Source organism: Periplaneta americana, chromosome 1 (assembly GCF_040183065.1).
Source record: "Periplaneta americana isolate PAMFEO1 chromosome 1, P.americana_PAMFEO1_priV1, whole genome shotgun sequence".
Lineage (NCBI taxonomy): Eukaryota > Metazoa > Arthropoda > Insecta > Blattodea > Blattidae > Periplaneta > Periplaneta americana.
In genome coordinates this window covers 86,114,161-86,136,584 of record NC_091117.1, presented here as the reverse complement: position 1 = coordinate 86,136,584, position 22,424 = coordinate 86,114,161, and the positions used below count along the sequence as shown (strand labels likewise).

Genomic DNA, 22,424 nt, shown 5'->3' with positions numbered 1-22,424 from the left:
GCCAAATTTCGAGATGAGACTCGAACAACAAAACGTTGACCACCGAGGAACTTCTTGAGGTGCAGGAAGAGATGACAGTCACTCGGAGCCAAATCCGGGCTGTAGAGGGGGATGGTCAATTTGTTCCCAGCCTAATTTCGAGATGAGATTTTGGGTGTCACGAGCTGTGTGTGGCCGAGCGTTGTCATGAAGCAACAAAACTCCGTCGGTCAGCATCCCACGTCTCTTGTTCTGAATTGCGCGACGGAGCTTCTTCAAGGTCTGACATTAGGTTTCTCTATAACACTTCGCCTTGCTCACTGTAACGTGTGAGATAGCTCAATGCACTGGAAGCTCGTTTGGTTTTGTGTTCCTCGATGAGCATCTTGGGTACCCATCGTGAGCACAATTTTCGATATCGTAATCGATCTGTCACAATTTTATAGAGAACACTCCGCGACATTTGTGGAAAATTCAAGGAAAACGAAGAAATTGTGAACCTCCTGTCCTCATGAATTTTTTCATCGACAGCACGCACCAAATCGTCATTCATATCGAAAATAACGTGACAACGCTAACAGGCAAGTAGCATATTATTTATTGTGCTTTGGGTCAGCCACGAGTTAGGAAAGTGGTATAAGGTCCTCCAAGCTAGGCGAGAACTATACGTCTACAATATGGTGTGATATTGTTAATTGAAAGTAATGAATTGCATGCAGAAGAGAGTAATGATATAGCCTAAAATGTAGACAATATTAATGGCATTATGTGTTTATTTCGGCGAAGATTCTCTTGCAAATACTGAATCGGCGTTTATATTCTAACAAAGATGGAAGGACAGTTGGAAGAAGAGCAGTTTGGAAAAGTACGATAGATGCAATTGGGCTGCTGCCAACAATCGGCAAAAGACACCTCGAGGAGAATAAAGAAGTTGCTTAGCCACGGGAGGAGGCAGTAAGAGAGTTGGCATCATAGCAATCGAAACCCATCATTAGATTCAAGACCGTCCAAACCAACTTGAGGAGGTTGATGCTGAGAAAAGAGAAATCTACTCCGAACCAATGATTTGATTATTTCGAAACTAAATATAACATTTAAAAATACGAGTAATTGGCCTCACGATTAGTGCAAGAGATGCTATTCCAAAATTGTTAGTTAATTTCGGAAGATAATTCTGATTAAAGAAATAGGCTTCTTGAAACTGAAAGTTTCTCTTAACATCTTACGAAATCCTTCATATTAAGATACAATCAATGTACACTGATAGGATTACAACATCATTGTTAGTATTATACCATCTAATTATTGAAAGGTTCTTAACATGTCATTTATATTCAAATATAAAAACTGTAAACTAATATTACATCATTCCTAATAATATGTTACAAATTATTTAAGCATGTCTGTCCATGTGATGTATTGTTGTTGTCAATTTTTATTGTTCAACTGTACTCTGTATATAGACTGTACAAGGTGTATCTATATATATGTCCATAAATGTGGGGACGTATTCCTGACACCAAAACATAACAAAAAGTTCATATGGAAATGGGTCCGCAAATCCTTCGTTAGGGAGTTACGAAAGGAATTTTCTGTAGTGAACCCTGATTATGTAGTAGGCCTTATTCACCTCAAACTTGCATTTTTCCCACTTTCTTCATTACAGTTGATCATGACATTTGTTTTCTTTTGTCTGATTGCCTTTTGGTGTATTGGTGTAAAAATCTAAAATCATTGGTGTATTCAACACCTGTACCTGATATTGATGTTCTGAAGGAGCGTATCCAAAATGGATTTGATCAAATCCGTAACACCCCAGGACATTTGCACAGAGTACGGCAAAACATGGAACGCAGGTTCAGGGCATTCATCGAAGCAGGCAATTTGGGAAATTTTTGTAAATGTGTGTTGTTAAATGTAACACATGTACCATTACCAATAAACCCATAGCTCCCTATCGAAGGAGTTGCGGACCCATGTTCATATGAACTTTTTGTTATGATTTGGTGTCAGGAATGCGCCCTCACATTTATGGACACACATGAGCCGTTCAGAGCAAAAATGGTGTGTCAAAAATGGGTAATGAGTAGACAGTGGCTGCGGGATGACTTAAGGAAAAGTGAAGTTGTTTCGTATCGGAGTATATGGCACGTGCCGCGCCGTTCGTCGTTTGTGTACCTGGCGAGTACAGCAGCGTACATAACGAAGGAACCTCGGTGTGTGCAGTTGTGTTATCCTGCTCAAGTATTTAGTACGAGTTGAATAGTGTAGTGCTGATCCATTCATAATGTCGAAGTTAAAACGTTAAATTCGCTTAGAGATACGAAATGCAATTAAGAAGTATGATAGTGACATTTTGTGTATTAACGAAGACAATATCGTGTGTACTGTATGTAAAATTGAAATAAAAACCAGAACAACTCAGGCTATAGAGAAACAATGCAACAGTACATCGCACAGGAAATGCTTTGAAATGAAATCTGAGGAACCATCATCATCATCATTTAGTTGTGCGGGTTTAACGACACGTGCAACATGATGCTCAGTACAAATATTCCTCTAAAGAAATTGAGTGATTCCCATTTTAGAGTTTTTCTTCAGAAATTCTCTCGATACAAAAACTGTTTAAGCCATAGATGAAGACGATTCAGCTTCAACAACTTACGAGAATATATTATCGTCGTTTACTGCAACGCTGGTAATTGCATCAATGATGACGAGAACTGAAACTTGCAAGGTATGTACTGCACTACGTTATTTTTCTTTTCCTTCTGACTGTACGGAGATACAGTAGTATGTTGACGTCGTCTGTTTACTTTTAAAACTTGTTGAACCAATGGTCTGAATAAAAAAAATGTAACATATGGGCCATTCCATGTCAAATCAACACAAAAAAGTGGACTTTTCAACCCGACCATCTCAGATTTTCATTAAATTTGCTGGGATGGTAAAGAACCTTAAGTTAATTAATTATGTAAAATTTTAGTCCTCAATAATGCACGATATCCATACACCAATTCTGTCAATACGAGAAAAAAAAATAAAACTGTCGCATACTATGTCATCAAAAATAATTCATAACTTCTCTTCTAATTGAGGTAGAATCTTAAACTTGGGCTTATTTTAAAGCTAATGGATCATACGTTTCAATAAAAATAGGTTTGTATCAAAGTAATGAATTCTTTATTGAATAGTCACGTGAAACATATTTTAACATTGAATATCTATAAATGCGGGACATAAATTATTTCGCGAAAAATGTATGTTATAGAGGTAAGAGTATTCTCCCCTTGGTGCAAGTTTCATCTTGGAAACGTTTCAGGAATATCAGTAAAAAAATATATCAATGTATTGGTTTGTAGCACTTAAACCCGTCTTACACCAACACTGCATGCGCACGAGTTCCTACTTGTCTGATAAGCTGCGTCATCTGTCAGGCCGTCATGAGTGGCAGTTTATACAGTCTTCAATTTATACAAAACGTGCAATCTGTTTCAAGTGCAGTGTCGTTAGTTTTTGTAGTATGTGGTAGTTTTTTGCGATGTAATGGAGTCGCGTTTTAAGTTATAGGCCTATGTTTGCTGCAATCCCTTCGAGAAATCAGGTCATTGTAATTAGAGGGAAAATTTAAGAAGTATTATATCGTGGATGCTTCAAGTATTTCCTGATTTAAAACAGGAACAAAAGGTGTGCGCTATGTGTCGCAAAGAAATAAAAATAGTATAATATGATGCTATTACGCAGAATCCTCATAATGACTCTAGTAATGAAGAATACGTCGACTCTACAGCAAATGTAAGTTCATTAAATACAAGTCTTTTTGACCAAGGTATATTCCTTATTAAACAAGAAAGGCTACAACAAGAGAAATATAAGAGACAGAAATTTGAAAATATTGTAAAAGATAAAGTCTTCGATATTAAAGACGCCGAGGAACCAGGACCTTTCTGATTCTGAAATTTTGTCTCAGTTGCAGGAAAATTGTCAAAATTCAGGTAAAAGTGAGAAAATCACCATTTTAACACTGCTACCTAAAAGCTGGAGCGTAAATAATATAAAAAAGTTTCTTTCAGCTTTCGAATACATAATTCGGAAAGCAGAAGTCCTGGCAAAGGGAAAGGGAATTTTTTGTTCACCAAATCCGAAACCTGGAAAACCCTTGCTCGCGGCTGTTGCCGGTAAAGTTAAAGAATTCTGTTGTTCTGACGAGATAAGCAGAATGATGCCTGGTAAGAAATATTTGTTGTGATTAAAGAATCAAGGAGTAAATCACATGAGCAGAAATGGATTATATGCAGTGTCTAAACATTCTAACCCTGACCAAGAAATTGTATTCTAGCCGGAGTTAGTGGAACTATACTGTCTATGTTTGTGTCCTTATCAGAATGTAAAACTTATGCCGGAAGCAATTTATTAAAGTTTCAGGTCTACGTGGATTTCAAAAAAGTTTTTCTTTATACCTTCCAACTTAACATTTCTTGGCTACTATGGTGTGCAATCCTTCTCATATAAATTGCTTGTTCAGGAAATGTACAGAATGTCCTGAACCATTCAAAATAAGAGAGGGTTTAGAGAAATGTTTCGTATAAAACTTCAGTGAATCAGTGACCTACAAGCAGTGGATGACGACTGACCGATCAACGCTTGAGACCATAATGAAACCCACAGACAAATTTTTCCACTGTCTCTTGGGGAAACTTGGTGATTTACTGACTCACTCATTTATATCATCTGAACAAAGTAAGTTTCTACGTGATATGAAATCATTTCTACAACCATGCCAGCTTATTGTGTTATGCGACTTCGCTGAAAACTATTATTTCGTAATCCAAGATGAAATTCAGTCATATCACAGGACTAATGTGCACACAACCATTCATACTTTCGTAATATATTATAACGAATCGTCATCCGATACAGTCTCTATTAAAAATCTGGTAATAATTTCACACTGCCCGAAATATGACACTATAGTACGTCCGCTCAAATGAGAGCCACTTGAAACGTGCGATTGGACACATATACCGCAGGGAGCAAGTAGACACGCGACTCCGAACAGGTTCCATGTAAACAACGCTGCGTTGCCATTTCTCCCTTCTGAAGACTGAAGTGGACCTTCGTGTGCGTCTTGTAAATACAGAAATAAAACATCAACACCAATTCAGAGTCCGTTGAGTCAATCACACAAGATTCCAAGCTAGCTTCTAAGGAGCGATAATCACTTTCTTATGTCTTTACATGTTCGATATACTTTACCCAATGCTTTTTATTATTAATGTCATCCGTCATATTTACTATCAAATCACATACTTTTTGAACAGATTTGTTTCCCAATCCATTTTTTGACCGGACATTTCTCTTCAGTTCCGACCAAACGAATTCTATGGCAATGGTGGGGGGGGGGACAGTCTTAGTACAACATGGCCGTATTTCGATGATAGTCCGTCAATTACATAATCTTTTTTTCTGTAATGGCTACATTTTATCTCTTGTAGCAGATGCAACTTTGTTGTTGGGACTGGCGAGGGCAAAGGGATGTTATTTTCACGTTTTAATGACATCTATTGTTGATCTAGTGGTAGGTATAGGATTCACAATACGGGAATGGAATGGGCATTATCCATAATGATGACAGACTGTTTTAGCAAACATTCCTCAAACCATACTTCAAAGATTTTAGAATTCATAGTCCCACGATAATCAGCCGGGGCATCACTCATACTTTGGTGGGTAACGAATAATGCTCCTGGAATGACATCATTTCTTCCCCCCGTATGTAAAATTACCATTCGTTGTCTTTAACCCGAAGAAAAATTGTCATCACAATAACTTGACCCATCTGACCAACGACACTTTACTCCGTCATGGGTATCATACCATGTTTCGTCTAAGTGTACTTCTTCATAACCCAGCTGTCGATGATACTCTATATTCCGTAAATACGAAGAACGCCACATCCGTATTCGTAATGATTCCATTGCTGCTGGTTGGGATCCATTAATTTTATATTTAAACCCCACTGAATGTAATAGTTCCAGTAAAGTATTTCTTTGATACGGAAACTCATATTGGGAAGCTTTGTTTTATTACGTATTGCATTGAGAAGTTTATTTGACGTTGGAGCTATTTTATTTTTGATTTATATTATTTGGAACACGAAAGCCACAATATACATTTACTGTCCTCTGCCTTGTTCTGAGCTAACTGTATTACATTTGCGGGCTCGTCTGAAACCGAATACTATATGAACTTGTTCTCGGAGCACCGACTTAGATCTGTCAACAGCTCTGGCGTACCAGCAAGCAGCCGCGTGCTTCAAGACTGAAACACCTGACGCCTCCCGCCCGAGGTAGATGCAAGTGGCTCTCATTTGAGCGGACGTACTATACAGCTGTACATCTGTTTCAAAAATATCTAATGGAGTCATTAAAAGAAACATTTGTAATTCACCACAAAATTATGTATTTCTCCGAAGGATTCTCTTCTCGGTATAAAAATAGGAAAAAATTTCCTGAACCTCACATTACATGAAGAAGATTTTGGATTTCCAGCAGAATTGCATTATTTTTGCATATCGTATGGCAAAAGAGCATGCGACGTTGTAGGTGGGACACTTAAAAGGTTTGCGGCTTGTGTTAGTTTGCAGAGACCATCCGATAAACAAATAACTACACCTAGGGAATTGTACGACTGGACAACGGATCATCTCCCAAACATTAATACCGTTTATGTGACTGAAAAAAGCTATACTGAAGAGGAAAAAATGCTTGCTCTTTGATTTGCAAAATCCACCGCAGTGCCTGGAACACAAGTTTCATACAGTCCTGCTGTTTAGGATGGGTATTATACTTGCTAAGCAATTTTAAAATGCAGCTGAAACAACGCAGCATCCTGTCTGGAAAGATGATCAGGCTATTTCATCTCAGCAATGAAAGGTAAGCATTTCTTACAGAACTTCAGGTTTAACAAAATCCATGTGACAATAATTTATTTGAAGTAATAATTTTAAAAATTCGAATTATGTACTACATGTTAAATTACATAGCGACATTCAAGAATATGATCAAATATAATTAAATACAACGAATGTGTGGGACATAATTATCGCGACTTATACGGTTAGCTTACGCTTGCAGTGACATAATAATTTTTATCTTTGTAACCTATGATGATTCCAAGTTGAAACTTATCAGTTCATTATATCACTAATTGAGACGTACTATATATATTTTTTTCCTTAAAATAGAACCCCCGCATTTTTAAATATGAATATATGAAAATTGTTTCACCATGTTTTTTTTTAGCGTAATTGAATACATGCAGAAAGCAATATAAGCAATAAAAACTATCACATATTAAGAATGTATCACCCAATTTTTTTAAATTTATCTAGAGTCGTTGTTGAGATATATAATTTTAATTGAAGCGGCGTGCTTACAAAAATATGATTTTTCTTCATGTTTGAAACACCACTGACAGAAAACGAAAAGCACAGGACATATAAAACTCGGCAGTTTTAGTTAGCGCGGCAGGTAAAACAAACCCTCAAAATTTGAAAGAAATCTGAGTCGGTCGGGTTGACGCCTTGTTGATTTGATATGGAATGACCCATATAGTAAATATGCACCTACATTCAACTATAAGTCATCCCGCATCCACTGTCTAGTAATGAGGGTTAAAGTAAACATTCTGTAAAATACAGCGCAAAGTAGCAATTAATATTCAATTTATTTAAACTATTAATAGTCAGTGGATAGCACGAAGGACATATTAATTGCTACTTTGCGCTGTATTTTACAGAATATCCCATGTCATGAAGCCAGGAGGAATTGCTCCTTTAGGAATTGAAAATAAAAATAGTAGCCTATTTGTGGACCTAGGAAAAGAATTTGACAGAGTGGATTGGAACAAACTGATGGGGAAGAAAATTGGTGTCAGTTTGAAAGAGGGGAGGCTATTCTGTAACCTTCTTATGAAACAACGAATCAGCCAGGATAGGAAGAGAAGTGACATAGTGAGAGGGAACGACAATGATGGCCTTTATCGCCTATCCTGTTCAACATCTACTTGGAGGATTTAGTGAAGAACTGTTTCCAGAACATTGGAGGGATAATAGTATGAGGAAGTAGAATGAAGTGCATACGATTTGCTGATGATATGGCGTTGTTAGCAGAAGAGGAGATGATACTAAGGGATATTTTTTATTGGGTTATTTCACGCCGCTGTATCAACATCTAGGTTATTTAGCGTCTGAATGAAATGAAGGTGATAATGCCGGTGAAATGAGTCCGGGGTCCAGCACCGAAAGTTACCCAGCATTTACTCGTATTGGGTTGAGGGAAAACCCCGGAAAAAACCTCAACCAGGTAACTTGCCCCGACCGGGATTCAAACCAGGGCCACCTGGTTTCGCGGCCAGACGCGCTGACCGTTACTACACAGGTGTGGACACTAAGTGATATGCTACTGGAGCTACATTACAGCTGTGAGCAGTATGGAATGAAGATAAATGCAAACAAGACGAAGACCCTGGTTATCGAAAGAAACATAAAGAAGATAAACTTGCGAATTCTAAATGAGGCATTAGAGGAAGTAGACAGCTTCAAATACTTGGAGTGGAGCAACATGAGCTGCAGCCAAGAAGTCAAAAGGAGGATAACAATGCCAAAGGAAGCTTTAAATAGAAAAAGCAGCATCTTCTGCGGACCTCTGGAGAAAGAACTAAGGAAAAGACTAGTGAAGTACTTTGTGTGAAGTATGGAATTGTACGGAGCAGAAACATGGACATCACGAAGAAGTGAAGGGAAGTGACTAGAAGCATTTGAAATGTGAATATGGAGCGTGTGAAATGGATAGACAGAATAAGAAATGAAGCTGTGTTGGAAAGAGTGGGTGAACAAAGGATAATGTTTAAATTGATCAAGAAGAAGAAAAGAAATTGGTTGAGTCACTGGCTGAGAAAAAAGTGCCTACTGAAAAGAAGACTGGAGGGAATCGTGAACTGGAGATGAGTTCGGGTCAGAAGAAGATATTAGATTATAGACGACATTAAGATATATGGATCATACGCGGAGACTAAGAGGAAGGCAGAAAATAGTAGTGCTATGAATGAATGAATGAATGAATGAATGAACAATATTTTGACACAGGTGATTAGTCGATGATAGATCACGTGAAATGTTAAGTAAATAGAGCATAGAGCGGATACTGTTAGATTTCCATCTGTCAGTTCTGTTTTCTGTACAGTTCTCACTCATTAATGTTGAGTTTCCTCTCATTAGTTCGGTAGCTGGAAGATATTTTTTTTTTAGAAATCTTTAATACATTAACTAGTACTAATCGAATGCTCAGTAAATTCTTTTAGTTGTAGCAATGTCTACGTATGCAACATCTTCCGAAAAAATAATCGTATTCATCGTAATTTTATTAGAATCGTTATCACCGCTATCAACACAACGATAATCGTAACCATCACAATCAATGAAATAATAATAATCAACATCGTTTTTATAATCCTGCCAGAGCAACACAATCACCGCCACCATTATCGCCTCTATCATAACCAACGCTGTCCTAATCATTAACACGACCAATCACTACCACCAATATCTTCACCTCCATTACCACTACTTTCATAACCATCATGTCATAATCATCAACACTACCAACATAATCATTAGTAACACAATTATTACCACCTTTCTCAACACTATCATAACCATCACTGTCACAGTCATCAACACGACCACCATAATCATCACTAACACAATCACAATCTCTATCATAACCATCACTGTCACAGTCATCAACACGATCACCATAGTCATCAACAAATCACACACAGAGGAAATGTCTTTAAATGTATCATTTCGATAGATCACTGATAATTCATTAATAAATTTTTCTTTCGAAATGAATGTACTGTAATGTTTTACGAAAATATTAGCCAGGTCGGTGGGGAATTTATCTCTGTATGAAGCAAATTTCTTTGGATCAAGTAGGCTATATTAAAATTGCCAAATACATGGGACTGCAGGAAACGTCCATTGAATTACTTGATATTGATATCGCATACTTCTTTGGCATCTGCCGAAAGGTTTACTTGTCTACTGAATTTCAGCTTTTTTCTTGGAGGAAACGAACATTCTTCATCATCGATAATTATTTCATATCTGTTAGTACTCTCTTTTATTTCCATTATAGCTGACTCAAAATGTTGCAATGCATCAGATATGCTCAACTTATTTGCAGTTTGCATCTGTATTATATTGTATAATATATAACATGTTTCATCAAGTCATGAAATAAATTTAGAAAAAAAAAAGACAAATATGCATTATTAGTTAAGTTTTTAGGTCAAAAGCTTCTCTCACTGTTATATCATCCCATTCATTTGAGTCATCTCCCTCTTCAATCCTTTCGAAGCATTTCAATAGCTCCGCTTTATTCCCCTTAACGGAGGATACAACTCAGGACTGAAAGTTCCATCGTGTTGCTGAAACGGTTCTATGCGCTTACTGCACGTAGATCGCAGTAGGTCACTGCGTTTAGGTGAAGTGGAGAAGAGTGTTGTGAACCCAGTAATATTTGGGAAAAAAAAAAAAAAACAACTTCACTGATTAAATACGTTTTGAACGTGCACTTTTTATATCTAAATTAAGTTGGTGGGCGTAGCAGTGAACAAATTTCGCATAAGGAAATGTTTTCTGCATCGAAGTCTGGACCCCACTCTGGTTTCCATTCATTACTGCAACACCATCATATGCTTGAGCTATGAGTTTATTTTCTAAATTGAAAGATTGTAGACTTTGTTTCAGAACCTCGCTCAGAACGCTATCCGTGCGATTGTTTACTTCTTTGAAAGAAAGAAAGAAATCTTTCCACAGGTTTAAAATATTTTATGTATCTCAAGATAATAACAAATTGACTTTTGCAGGTTATGTCTGTTGTTTCGTCAGCCTACACAGCAACAAAATCTGTAGAATTAATGTCCTGGTTCAGATCTGCGATGTCTACCTCACACATACTGTCTAATAATTCATTTTGTATATTATGTGAAGTACAGTAGCTTATATTTAAAAACAGAATTACTGTGTTCATCCAATACATCATCAAGGCTGGCAACTAAAGATAAGTCTAACAAATTTACCCGATTTGCCGATCCCTGATTTTCGTTATGACCCCTCATTGATAATTTAATTCCGCAAACTACTAAAGAATCCGTTCTTCCTAGTATATGCTGTTTTGTATGCCCTGTTCGTTGTGTTTCTGAATTGAAATGTTGACCGCGGAATCAATTTGTGCTGCGATATTTACTGTCTCAATGTTTTAAACTTACAAGAATTTTCTAGAATTAATTCACTGCGACTCACAGAACAACAAATATCTGCGACAGTTGCTTCGGTCCGTCAGGCGGGCCAGCTTGGACGGGCCCCACGCGAAGCAAATACTCGTAACGGTAACTTCGTAACACTTCGTGAATTTCCGTCGATAGTGATGCGACATTGCACGCAGTGCACCATGAGAGTTGAGCGCTAAAGTGAATCAATTTGTGGGGCCCTTTGACGTGAGCCCAAGCTCACAATATTTAGTGTCATACAATTTTTGACGTTTTACTGACATACATCGCTTAATGTGACGAAATTTACTGAAACAATTATGAATCCAGTACATTGTCCTGAGCAATATTTACATATTTTAAATGCGAAAAAAAATTATGGGGGACGAAATATTGGTGGGGCACGACCCCTGTTGGCCCCTAAGGACCGGCCGCCCCTGATATAAAAACTTATTATGGTAAATTTGTAATGTAAAAAATTAAAACTAACGGAAATTCAAACCTACTACAACCAAAGTTATCTGGTTTAAACCCATGTTCCATCTACGCAACAATGGCTCATACTTCAATCCGGCGTATTACGTAGCTTTCTCGTTCATCTTCGTTTCGATAAATGTTGTACACACGTTTCGATAGCAATAAAATTGATAAATACTAAATCTATTTCACTCTTCAGAGGCCCTGATGCAGTTAGAATCAACCCTTCGTTTTATTTTATAACATATTTTAGAACAAAATACAGCATATTTACATGGTTCAATTATGTCACCTTTTGAACTGAAGCTTCAAGGAGACGGGCATGCGCACTGTTCTTTTCTGGAACTTGGGACATTTGTCGCCTGCCCATTCTTTTTGAACTTTATTTTACATATCTATCTACCAACTTACCACCAACCTATCGACTTACCCAGCTATCCGCTCCCCTATGTAGTTCGTAAGCCTATATGTATGTACAGCTGTCAAAAAAAAGTGGCCGCACTCGTGAACAGCGAATATTTTCAAAGTCCACTTCGGGTCGCGGCGATGTTACACGATGCATGTGCTTGTACAAGCAGTTCCGGAACTATGAAAGTGTCCCATATCTACGCCTCGTAGACCAGCGGTAGAGTGCTTGTTTAATGATTCGAAGGTCGTGGGTTCGGGCCTTCTTCAAGTTTTCATTCTATTTTTTTAATCTTTCTTTAGCGATGTAAATGATATTCAAATTATCATTTATATCCAGTTATCGTTCTTTATGGATATCACGTTATTTATATTTTGTTATCGTGCTTTTTAGAGATATGAATAAAATTCAGGTCATCATTTGTATTCTGTTATCGTATTATAATGATATGAATAATAATTATTATTGTATTTCCAATGGGGGTTAGCCGTATTTTACATATGTATGTTAGGGCTATAGTTTTATACACAAAAAAGATAAGCATAAAGAGAAATGGAAAAGAAAATTAAATTAGCTTACGCGATGTAAACAAAACATAAACAATCCGTAAATTAGGCATTGCGATTGCAAAACAAATATCAGGTATCAATTTGTAACATACAAAAACATTAACAACACACATACGTAACACTTCTATAACACAAATATGCAGCTTTCCGCACCATACATAATAAATTAATACACAATAGTCACACAAACACAATCAAACTATAATTACGACATTGCGACGACATCAAGCATCCCATAACTGACTCACATACATAACAAATCAAGCATCCGTTACAACACATACACTTCAACATAGTAACCACACTTTTAAAAGTTACAAATTTGGCTCCAAGAAGAATAAATAGGACACTGTTACTAATTACTATTCTTCTACAATTTCTTAAATACATCTGTAATAAATCTGTGAAATTCCGATATGAATAATATTCACGTTTTTTATATTGTTATCGTTCTTTAGCGATTTAAATAATATTCAAGTTATCATTTATATTCTGTTTTCCTTCATTAGCATTATAAAACAATCTTCAAGTTATTTATATTTTTATTGTTCTTTCGCAATATATTAATTAAACAAACTGATATTTATCATTTATATACTGTTATCGTTCTTTAGTGATACTGTATAAATAATATTCAAGTTATTTATATTGTAATCGTTCTTTAGCGATATAAATAACATAAATTTAATATTAGGTTTGGAAAAATCCAGTTGCATAATACTGGTATTAGTTTTTCTTTTTGTATTATTACATTATACTATCTTGAACCACAATAAAATGAAAAGGAGTAACGAGGAATTGAACCTGAGACGTTGACATCTAAATTCCGACGTTCGTCCGCTGAGCTACGAGAGCAAAAGTGTGGAAACATTTTTGGAAAAATTGGCCCAATCACACTCTAAGATCTTCTGATGATTCGTAGAAGCTAGTCCAGGATGCGGGGGGCAAAGGCTAATTGAGATTTCCCGGTCTCTTACCGGGTCAAACATCCTGATAGAATTAATATATAACCCTTGCCGTGACTTTCGGTGAAGTCCGGAGGGCCCAATTTGTCAAATCCACTCTCCTCATCTCCACGCTTGGGCCCCCTGGAATTTAATAAGATGCGAAAGAGATAGTGGTGTGCGGAAAGCAACGGGATGTTACCGCATTTAGGCCTATCCTTCCCAAGAAAACTGCAAACATGAACAAAGGAAGCTTATAATAGAAGAAGAAGGATCTTCTGCGGACCTCTGGAAAAAGAACTAAGGAAGAGACTAGTGAAGTGCTTTGTGTGGAGTGTGGCATTGTATGGGGAAAGAACATGGACATTACGACGAAATGAAGAGAAACGAATTGAAGCATTTGAAATGTGGATGTGGAGAAGAACGGTGCGTTTAAAGTGGACAGGCAGAATAAGAAATATAATTGTGTTTGAAAAAGTGAGTGAAGAAAGAATGATGCTGAAACTGATTAGAAAGAGAAAAAGGAATTGGTTGGGTCTCTGGTTGAAAAGAATAATAGACGACATTAGGATATGTGGATCATATGCGGAGACTAAGAGGAAGGCAGAAAATAGGAAAGATTGGAGATAGCTGGGTTTGCAATGTAAGACCTGCCCATGGACAGAACATTTCTGTGTGTATGTTCAGAATGCCTGGAATATCGTGTCTAAGAACAGTCGCTATTTGCAAAGACTAGTAAATTCCATGCCCACTCGACTGCAAGATGATCGAGATAAGAGGAAGATAGACTAAATATTGAATTGTGGCCTTTTGTTTTGTTTTTTGAACGATTAATTGTTTGAATGTTTTAAGGCCGACGCCAGTAAATTTGTTATGTTTATGCCACGAAAGATATTTTATTGAGAATAAAATATTTTTTCTTTCCATTTGCAGCCACAATATCATAATGATGATAAAGTCATGGCATAATATATTAATGAACCTGATGTTAATTACTAAAATAATCATAAAAGAGAAAGGAGCCATTATGTCTAGTTTGTCTCTCTCAAAAACAGAACAAAAAAGGACATAAAAAGCACGAGGTTGAAGTCGAACGCAGGACCTCATGAATAAGAGGCCTGAACGCTACCATTATGCTATCGAATAACACACAGTATACTTCAATTATAACTGTAGATATCAGGCAACGTGGTCCAACAACATGTAACATCGCCTGTCTCCGAATTGTAGCGAAGATACTCGAAGGGAACTTTGATACAGGAGAGCGGCCACTTTTTCTTTTGACAGCTGTACAGTATTTTCTTTCAAATTTTTCGATAGCTTTCTTGGTAAATTTTTTGTCTAACAAGGACAGGACTTGCTTTGTTATTCGTCAATTTTGACAATTCAATTTCGGAAGAAAGTTAATGATGTAGCAAAGCCAAATTATACAATGATAAAAGATGCGGAGTCATTGTCATCAAAAGTTAGTCTTCTTTTTCCTTATAGAATGTAAAGTACCGGTACCATCTTCGCACTTAAGCCAAAGAACTCTGATAGTTGTAAGTTAGAGGTGGGATTTATACGCAAAATTCATATTGTATGCAAACTAATTCAATATTATGGGCTATTCCATCTCAAATCGACCGAAATATAGAGAAAATTGACCTTGCAATTTTTAAATACAGTGAAACTTTTTCTGTCCGTAGACAACTGTGATATAATGCTTTGTGCAAAGTTTGAGAACTTAATAGTGTTTAAATTAATAATATTTAAATTTATCGTATTTTCATAAAATTAGCAACTTTAAATTGTTGTGGCTCCGAAACCCTTTCATGGTTTATTTTGATGCTGAGAACTTAAAGTTTATATTGACATGTAAACAGTTTTTCTTACTTTTTATGGAAATTGAGAAATTTAGATTTTTCTTCATTAAGATGCCTTTGGCCTCGAAAAAATATTTTTAAAATATATGGTTAGATTCCGCATTGAAAGTACAAATAAACACATATTTTGTACTGGTGGTTCGTTGATAAGAAAGTATTGAAAATATCAGATAAAGAAAATAAATAGTACGCGCGTGAACTAACCAGCTGACTGTGAGGTGGGAGATAGCCGAGGGAAGCAAGGCCAGTAGACATAAACACGTGATGTGTCGTCTAGCAGTCATGGCTGTGCTAGCTTTTTTTCGCAGGTTTTCATAAACACAGGAGTAAAATGACGCCCAACACTCGCTTATCTTCAGCTCTCGACCAGTTCGCGCGGGACTGCATCGTTCAAGTCTAGGCGTGTGAAAATAATCTATTTAATACCCTCGAAACTTATTGCCGAGCTACTAAGCAAACAATGCCGAATCCCTCTTAATAATGCAAAGTTTTTTTCTCAATATTTTTTTACATTTTCACAAATGGCCAAAAAGCCTAAAAGCAAGTAAAATCAGATTATCTGTCTCTCTTTGTACAATAAAAATAAGGATTACTTCTTAACATAACCTACCAAATGTCAGCTTCAAAATAAGCTCTCGTTCAAATATTCTGCAGTAAATGGTTCCAGAGTTCTGAGCGCTAAAAGAGGCTTGTTTTTTTTTTTATAAAATACGCTAAATTTGTCACTCAATAATACGAAAACCGTTTGAATTTCGATAGTATATTTTTGAAAATGCACTCCCCTCAGCACCTTGTATAAGTAGGGAAAAAATTAGAGTATAAAAAATGCGAGGTTTTTTACTGATCGATTTCATATGGAATAGCCCATATGCAAACGTAGTTTTCTTCGATTATCGTGACAATAGTTATCACTTAATACATATTAGTACACAATTGCATATTTTAAGATTTATTTACATTACATGCACGTTCTTCTGTTTGAGTATAATAGTATACTATGCAACGTAAAGAAGGCACGAGTATATTTATGAAACGAGCGTAAGGGAATTTCATAATTTTCATACGAGCGCCTTAATTACCACTATAGGCAAAATTCTTACTACTGTTTTTGTTCGGCCATAATTAAATGTCTAAGTTTTGAGTTCTTACCAATATCTTACCTTGTTACTTGACTGATAATGAAAGGGTGACCATGAGTGTATGTTTGTACATGAAGAAAAGCTTACATTCTTATCTCTGTTATAAATTAAATAGAAGAGTATTCTGTCACTTTTAAGTGACTGCTAGGCTCTCATGAAAATTATTTTTATTACTTTTCTTCTTTGAAGACCGAAGTTGAGTCTGACTTGTATTTCTTAAGACTGCATCAAATATATAATTTCATTTCGCAGTATTTTCAAATTAAATCCCTAACGTGTTTGTGTATATATATGTATATGTATATATATATGTATATATATATATATATATGACAGATTTGGAAGTAAATCCCGTAAAGACAAAGTATATGATTATGTCTCGTGACGAGAATATTGTACGAAATGGAAATATAAAAATTGAAAATTTATTTTTTGAAGAGGTGGAAAAATTCAAATAACTGGGAGCAACAGTAACAAATGTAAATGATACTCGGGAGGAAATTAAACACAATAAATATGGGAAATGCATGTTGTTATTCGGTTGAGAAGCTTTTATCATCCAGTCTGCTGTCAAAAAATCTGAAAGTTAGAATTTATAAAACAGTTATATTACCGGTTGTTCTTTATGGTTGTGAAACTTGGACTCTCACTTTGAGAGAGGAACATAGGTTAAGAGTATTTGAGAATAAGGTGCTTAGAAAAATATTTGGGGCTAAGAGGGATGACGTTACAGGAGAATGGAGAAAGTTACACAACACAGAACAGCACGCATTGTATTCTTCACCTGACATAATTAGGAACATTAAATCCAGACGTTTGAGATGGACAGGGCATGTAGCACGTATGGGCGAATCCAGAAATTCATATAGAGAAGTTGGGAAGCCGGAGGGAAAAAGACCTTTGGGAAGGCCGAGACATAGATGGGAAGATAATATTAAAATGGATTTGAGGGAGGTGGGATATGATGATAGAAATTGGATTAATCTTGCTCGGGATAGGGACCAATGGCGGGCTTATGTGAGGGCGGCAATGAACCTCCGGGTTCCATAAAAGCCAGTAAGTAGATATGTATATATATATATATATATATATATATATATGTGTGTGTGTGTGTGTGTGTGTGTGTGTGTGTGTGTGTGTGTGTGTGTGTGTGTGTGTGTGTTTTAATTCTTATTTCATTTATTTTTTATTTGCTATTATTTATTTATTTATTTAGGCCTATTTATGTATTTATTTATGTATTTTTTTAGTTTGTGTGTGTTTGTGTATTTATTTGTTTATGTGTTTTTCTTCTTTTTTTTCTTTCTCCGGTTATTCCTGTCCTTTTAAATTTATTTTTTCTTGTACTTATTTATTTTTTTATTTAGGCCTCTATTTTTATTTTTATTCATATATTGATTTTTTATTTAGTTTGTCCTTTTAATTTGATTTTTTTCTTTTTTATATATTTATTTTCTCCTCATTTTATATATTTATTTCTTTTATTTATTTATTTTTTATTATTTATTTTTTCCTTTCTTTGTGACAGGATTAAGGCTATAGGACCTTCTCTTTCATCCTACCAGTTGCATGTTGCGTGTTGCCCATGTCTTGATAAAAAAATACAAGGAAATTATATTAAATTCGAACCATTACGCTAGTTCATGCATCTTTTAAGTCTTGTCGACTAAAATGATTGCCTTGTGTGATAGGTTGTAAGGGCAGGGTGTTTTCACTCGTAACATTTTCCAATTTTAGATACCTCTTAAATTACGTAGCTGAATTAGAAAAGTGATCTTTTATACAAACTAACGAATCACTAGTCTGCGATGAAATTACTGCCTCCAAAGTTTGAATGTTCTTAGAATATTTTTAGCATGGTGAAATCAAATTCAAAGCCAGAAAGTTCCTATCACGTACAATTTTTTTGTTATTTTAATTTTCTTACAATATATTACGACAGTGTTTATAGTATAATAATTTAACTGTAATAATTTAACATATGTAGTTTTAGTATGTTAGGATATGAAAACAAAATGTATTCCAAATATTTTTAAGGTTTTTATATTGAAAACCAAGGACATCGGATGTTTCTTAGCAGATAGGGGGTGCAAGCACATACGGAAGTTAGGGCGAAATAACGTTCAGGCTTGCCATTATCTTTATTTGTAGGAGATAGAAATGTCAGCCACTCCTTCCTTGGTGAGAGACTCGACTCAACTCGTCTAGTTCCTCTCAATTTCATTAGTCTGTGTTTCATTTGCAAACGAAACGAAATCAGTTTGGAGCTTTATTGTGGAGTAGAACGTTGAAAGAATTTAGTTCAGTAAGAAAGTATTTACCATGTGGCATCGAGGATGCATAAATAATCCAGACCACTTTTGTTATGTAACTTATGTAAGATATACACATTGCCTAAGCAAAGGTGTAATATTACAGATTTTGTGAAAAAGTCATATCATGCCATTTTGGAATCAAACTTGGAGACCAAAGTAAAGTAGATTATGCATTGAAGAACTTCGTCACTGGATCAACGGCAGAAGACCGTCGCTATCTTTTGCAGTACCTATGGTTTGGAGAGAGCAGTCGAACCATAGTAATGACTGCTACTTTCATTCATGTGATATGAAGGGGTGCGATTCTAAAAGTAAAAAGCAAATCGTGTATCCAGTTGTTCGGTCAGCCATTTTACCTGTGTCCCATGGGCCTGGTGTACCAATCCCTATGCGACCAGAAAATCTTGAACAATTTTCATCCGGGTCTGATGTAGAAGTGAGGGAAAGTGACAGTGACTATCTACCAGAATCGGGTGCTGCAGAAGTGGAGGTTTTAACAAGAGTGAATTAAATGACTTAGTGAGGAATCTTGCCTTCCCTAAAGAGTTAGCTGCGTTGTTAGGTTCTGATTTCCAAGAAAAAATTCTACTATGTCCAGAAACATCATTCTATTGGTACCGACAACGTGAAATAGGTTCTCCGAAGATAATCATATTGTATATTGCAGTAATGTGAAAGAAGTTGTGCTAAAACTTGGACTTCCCAACTATGACTCAAGTGAATGAAGAATGTTCATTAATGCTTCTGAGCGAAGTTTAAAGGGTGTCCTCCTTCATAACGGAAACGTTTTTGGTTCAGTGCCCGTTGCTTATTCAGTGATCCTCAAAAAATCAAACAAATTTGCAACTGCTGTTATTGCGACTGAACTACAGTGAACAGAACTAGCAAGTTTGTGATGATTTCAAAGTCCTTACTATGCTGCTGGGTCAACAATCTGGTTTTACAAAATTTCCATGCTTTCTTTGTCTGTGGGATAGTAGGGTACGACTTGATCACTGGACTATGAAAGACTGGCCACCTCGACAAAATTTGAAAGTCAGTTCTAACTGTTCGAAGTATATTTTTTAATTTTAGTAGGTTATTTTACGACGCTTTATCAACAGCTTAGGTTATTTAGCGTCTGAATGAGATGAAGGTGATAATGCCGGTGAAATGAGTCCGGGATCCAACACCGAAAGTTACCCAGCATTTGCTCGTATTGGGTTGAGGGAAAACCCCGGAAAAAACCTCAACCAGGTAACTTGCCCCGACCGGGAATCGAACCCGGGCCACCTGGTTTCGCGGCTAGACGCGCTAACCGTTACTCCACAGGTGTGGACGTTCGAAGTATACTGTTTATGTGAGAAATTTCCACTACTATCTGAAGAAAATTAAAAGAAGATATATTTAATGGTCCTGGCATAAAAAAACAAAAGTCTGATGCAGCATTTAAATACACTATGGACGAAAAGGAGAAAGCAGCATGGATATCTTCCTGTGAAGTTGTTTTAAAATTTCTTGGTAACAACAAGGATCCTAATTACCGAAACAATTTGGCTAACATGCTTGAAGCATACAAGGAACTTGGTTTTAACATGAATATCAAAATTAATTTTCTGTTTTTTTTTTTTTCCCTAGATTAATTCCCCGAAAATCTAGGATTTTTGAGCGAAGAGCAAGGTGAACGATTTCACACGGATCTACAGGAGTTCAAAAGGAGGTACCAGGGACGCTGGAACATCAGTATGCTTGCTGATTATTGTTGCATGTTAAAGCGTGAAATACTTGAAGACAAACATAAAAGAAACAGGAGCATGGGGACTTTCTCAACTAAGAAGTAAGTGGTGTAATTTTTTGTGTCACATATTGTGCTAATTTATACATCCAATAGTGAAGTAAATAAAACGAAGCAAAAGCACTCTAGTGACATGTATGAATAACAATATACATAATTTCAGCAAGTTGTGTTTTTTAAATATTGTTTTTGCATTTGAAATAAAAAAGTGAAATGAAAAGGTTTGTGATGAAATTCACGTAATTATACAATACTTTTAAAGTGATTTCGCAAACAAACCTGACGTGATAGAAGTAAACGGCTTGAAAATTCGAATTCAGCACATCGACACATTATTTACTTTAGGCAACAAACACAAAGTTGAAATCCGCAGGCTAGTGAATTGGTAATTTATAATAAAATAGCACCAACTGTAATTATTCATACCGCCTTCATAACTAGTGTGAATTACATGAGATACATATCAACTGTAGAGGACTTTGACCTAATTGATTATCTTCGGCAAAACCAAATCGTACTTAATTTCTGAAAATTATTATTTAGATATTATTTTTACTAAATGTACACACCGACCTGTCTTCTCACCTGTATACCTACTGCACTTACACATCGACAAATTGTCTAAAAAAAAAAAAAAAGTCTTACATCTTTCTCTTGGATTGCTCTAAGCCTGGACATCGATCATTTGTCTAATTAAAATAGATGCAGACAGTTAAGCCCCCTTCGTGATGTAGATAATGAATACAACTTTTCCTAGACGAGATTTGAATTCACTACTAATATTACGCTTTGACAGTTACCTCTCTTATTCTTATAGAAATTCAGCAGTAGGCCTCAATTATGTTCTATTGGTGTATTTTACACCTTTAAAGTTGAGGTTAGTTGTGACGCTACTGGGTACAGCATTTTCATTTTACTAACGCCGCGCATAATGGTATGTAGCCAGAATTTTTAATATGATAAATAGTTATTGAAGCTGTGGAAGTCCACGCAGGCATAAGCCTAAATACAAAAAGTACACATAATACCTATTTACGTATCATCTTATCAGAACATTAATCGATTTATTTCGTGTTCAAAACTTCCATTTTCTTTACCTTAATTAGATCTATTATTATTATTATTATTATTATTATTATTATTATTATTATTATTATTATTATTATACAAATCAATTTACTTTAGGTACTTACAGTCCATTTGTCTGCATCCGAGATTATGAGACCAAGCACATAACAAATGTCTCGGCGGAATGATTACCAAGAAATGATAATATTGCTAAACATCCGCACGAGTACAATATGAAATGTGACGTCAATTCAGTTTCCTGAGATAAATGCTTTCCTCGTTCTGATTTTTAATATTCCTTTGTCACTGCTATAAATAGAGATTTCCTTCAAAGTTTGTGACAATTCATCTCAAAGACATTTAAGGATGCTTTTTCTATGATTGTCAAGATATCCACCTTTGTTCTTCATGAAGCGTTTTATCCGTAAATAAACATTATTCGTATGACAAATTCTACTAGAAACACATACTGGAACAATACGCCATACAAGGAGGAAAGTCCACTGACACAGAGCACCAACACCTGAAAAGGATAAAGTATTGGACAACAA

General features: G+C 35.9%; 1 long non-coding RNA gene across 1 annotated transcript in view; it reads right to left on the bottom strand.

Annotated features, from left to right (window-relative positions):
* LOC138697920 (uncharacterized) overlaps nucleotides 1–22,088 on the bottom strand; it is a 48,143-nt gene extending 26,055 nt beyond the window's left edge. Inside the window, exon 1 of the long non-coding RNA XR_011331629.1 lies at nucleotides 21,999–22,088. This is a non-coding gene — a long non-coding RNA (uncharacterized lncRNA). The remainder of the gene's footprint in view (nucleotides 1–21,998) is intronic.
* Nucleotides 22,089–22,424: the final 336 nt, after the last annotated feature.